The sequence below is a fragment of the Galeopterus variegatus genome, unplaced genomic scaffold, assembly GCF_000696425.1.
Source record: "Galeopterus variegatus unplaced genomic scaffold, G_variegatus-3.0.2 Scaffold3644, whole genome shotgun sequence".
In the NCBI taxonomy this organism is placed as follows: Eukaryota; Metazoa; Chordata; class Mammalia; order Dermoptera; family Cynocephalidae; genus Galeopterus; species Galeopterus variegatus.
The window spans coordinates 83,564-87,401 of NW_007729755.1; positions in this window are offsets into that span (position 1 = coordinate 83,564).

The window sequence follows — 3,838 nt, forward strand, 5'->3', positions numbered from 1 at the left end:
CCAGCGACACTCATCATCCCGCTCAGCCCTACAAGGGACCTCCGGCTGGTCCGGGGTCTCTACCCGCCCGGTTTTGTCGGCCTCTGGCTCAGGGAGGCCCGACAATAAACTTTTTATAATGTAGGCATAGTAAGAGATTAACAACAATAACAAATAGGAAGATAAAACTGATAGTAATGAACCCTACATACACCATGTGTTTTCCTATATAAACATATCTATGATAAACTTTTTATAATGTAGGCATAGTAAGAGATTAACAACAATAACAAATAGGAAGATAAAACAAAACAATATGCCAGCTTCCTCTCTCTTGCATTTTAGGGCCATCCTTATGTAAAATCAGGCAGACTTGAACACAAGCACTGTGATGCTGTGACAGTGGATCTGACAACCAAGGAGTCTTCTAAGTGACTCACAGGTGGGTGGCATCTACAGCATGATTCGTGTCCCAGGTACAATGAAGCAGATTTCCTCACACTAATCAGAACAGCATGCAAATTAAAACTTAGGAATTGTTTACTTCTATAATTTTCCTTTTAGTATCTTTGGAGTGCAGTTGTCCACGGGTGACTGAACCCCGGAGAGTGAAACTGTGGGTAAGGGGGACGACAGTATTATCATTGAGTTCCCAAAATGGTCTCTCACTGAGTGCTCAGCACGTCACATTTACAAAGTGCTTTTCTTGTGGTAGCTCACTTGACCCTTAAGTAGCAAAGTTGAGACTCAAAGTCATCCCATGAGGGTCCAGGGTACATTTTCCCTGGCCACAGAGGCCCTCTTAACTTTCCAGTGCGGGAGCCACAATTCGTGGACGCCCTTATTCCCCTGTGAATAATGAGCTTCTAAACGATGTACAGCGGCTTGTTTGGGCTGTTTTTATTCTGTCTACTCGATGGAGCCACGTACTGTTAAAGCCAAGAAGATCGGCTATCAACTGCTGTCAACTTGTTTAATGATTATTCAAGGAACAGGTGATTTCTATTAGAGTGCAAGTGACAGATTGCCCGTTAAATAGAGATACATGGTTTACAAACCAGAAACTCTCAGCAGGCAGGAAGGCAGAGCTGGCCGTCTGCCTCTGCAGGCACCCACCCCAGCGGTACAGTTGTCTGCATGGTGTTTGGCCAGGCCAGGGTACTAGACCTGCACAGATCTACTGCCAGCCACAGCCTCACTCCAGCAGTGAGAAGGATACGAGACAGATAGGGTGAGGGAAAATGACACACGTGTGGGGCAGGTTTAGAAAGAAGGGTCTAGAAACCAAATGAGCTCCCAGAAGCTTAACTTGTAGCTGGAGAAAGGGGTTAGGGATGACTCACGAAGCCCAGGAAGCAAGCCCTGGACAATGCCCCACAGCACCGCTCTCTTTCTGGGGCAGACTAGTTAAATTTCCTCCACCTTTCTGTGCTTTGTTTTGTATCTGCACCTTAAGTGGGGACAATTTTTAAGACTTTCCTGCCTATTTCTTGATTTGTGAGTGGACCCTGATCATCTGTGATTGATGTTACTCTTGTACGGTGGCCTTTGCAGAACAGAAAGCTGATGCTAAGACGTTTTGAGTAGAGATGCAATAAAGCCCTGCAGTTTATCCTTTCGTTCTTTCATTAAGCTTACTGGTCCAAGGAGGATGATCCAGGATCAGGATTAACTTTGCACACCTATGTTACAACAGGTCTCTGATATGTGAAAACCCAGACTGGAAGGTGTCCTGAGCCACCCTGCCCAGTCACACTGGTGAGATTCATTTGCACAGCCCACACGACCTGTCAGTCCAGCTTCACGGAGGAGAGCAAGGCAAATGCAGGCGAAGGAGCCATCCAGGGCTCCCCTTCGTCTCGGGTTACCCCACACTGCGTCTCTTTCCTACTCTGATGAGCAACTGCGAAGGCGTGACTTTTGAAGTGTGCAAATGGCATACCCCAGGGCAAAGAAACACGACCTTTCCTTTAAAAACAAACAAAAGACTCAGAAAGTTAAGTCAATGTTGCCCCCTGATGGCAGGATTTTCGAAGAGCAGCCCTGGGTAGGGGTGGGTGCTTGGCAGTGCTCCTTCCAGGCAGCTTGAACGGGGGAGGAAGGGGTTGCTGGCTCAGAGATAGCCGGTCCATGGAGCGTGGCTTGCTTGACAAGCAAGTAAAATCTTGCCACCAAATTGCTACGCTTCCTCCTTTCATTATCTTTCCTGCCCAGAAAGGATTTGATGCTTATCTTTTCTGTAGTGCTTTCTTTTCCCCCATCAGTTCAATGCTTGTTAGAAGTTAAGATTAGAAGATATTTTAAAACATTTAGGAGGCTCAAAGATTTTACCAAATAAGCTTACCATTAGTCCTTGATAACTACCTATCATCACAGGGTTTTCTTTATTTCTTCAGAGTACTATGCATCTGGACGGGTTGGGGTAGCTCGGCTTTCAAAGATTGAAGAACAAATTCCTCTGCCTGAATCTCAGTTTTCTCCTTTTAAAAAGGAATAAGTAGGACTAAGGGCTAAACAGATTTAGTGCTCAGAGATTCTTGTACCCTAGTACTTATCTACATAGTTTTTGCATGTTATATTTCAAAGACCCTTACTTCAAGAACATGCTGAAAAAAGAAAATAAGTGTATTAATACGAATGGCTGTACATCAAGGGCGTTGCATATGAAGGCAGTCTTTAGACAAATGCAATTAAAATCACAATGCTGATGAAGAAAGTCAGAAATACCAGTAAAGAAGGCAACGTTACCCTTTGATGGGAGGAAGGACAGAACTGAGTGAATAAGCAAAGCTCTGTCTCAGAAGATGTCAACTAGTTTTCGGGCATTCATTTGCCTTATGCATGCACTTTGTACCATTTGTTTGGATTTTCTTTAAAATATGCAGATTGAAATAAATTTTACTTTTGAAACATTTTATTTTTTTTTGTCTATGATGTTTTAGTTTCTCTCTTGAGAAAACTGAAAAACTGCTAGGTTGTCCCCAAACCAAAGATGGAGCTAAAAACCAGTCCTTTCATCTCCTACCAAAGCTCGCAGGAAAATAGAGGACTTTGGAGAGAAGTCTTTGTGTAAACGTGCCAATTCAATGGCAGCTGATACAGAAAAGATGGCTTTAATCTCCAATGCCATTGATGACAACTGTTTTTTAACCTCAGCTTTATGTTGGGACTCAAACAAATGCACAGTTTATGGTAATTAGGATTTTGGAAGCAGGCTAACACAGTACCACAGGAATAATGCAACCAGCCGCTGGGACACTGGTTGGTGACTCACTTTAGCATTTCAGTGGTAGACCAGTAATTCCAAACAGGAGCAGCGGAAGACGGATGTTGTGATGGTCATTGCATTGAGATCAGGACCAGGATCGCACTGGTTGGTGACTCACTTTAGCATTTCAGTGGTAGACCAGTAATTCCAAACAGGAGCAGCAGAAGATGGATGTTGTGATGGTCACTGCCTTGAGATCAGGTCCAGGATCACTGGTCGGATCTGCCAACAGACAGCCTCTGCTGCTGTCTCTCTCAAACCACTTTTGCTGGTGGACATTAGGAATTCTGATAAAATCACGAGCCCAATGCTCAGCTGGCCTGATTGCTGAAGAGCCTGATTGCATTATTCATCCTCATGAAAAGACTTTTTAGGACTCTCAAGGATCCATACAGATTATATTAAAAAAAAAAAATCTCTCCGGTTATCAACAGTTTAATTTATCTTTCTGTTCTTTTCAAAAGGAACAACATCACAGAAGACAGAGAGAGCCAGTTTTTAATGAGGTGGTAAGAGTTTGGAAGGCCAGTATTTTATAGGAGTGGGTGCCTCTCTCTTACTTTCTGTTTTTCTTTTCCCTTCTCTTTTAGG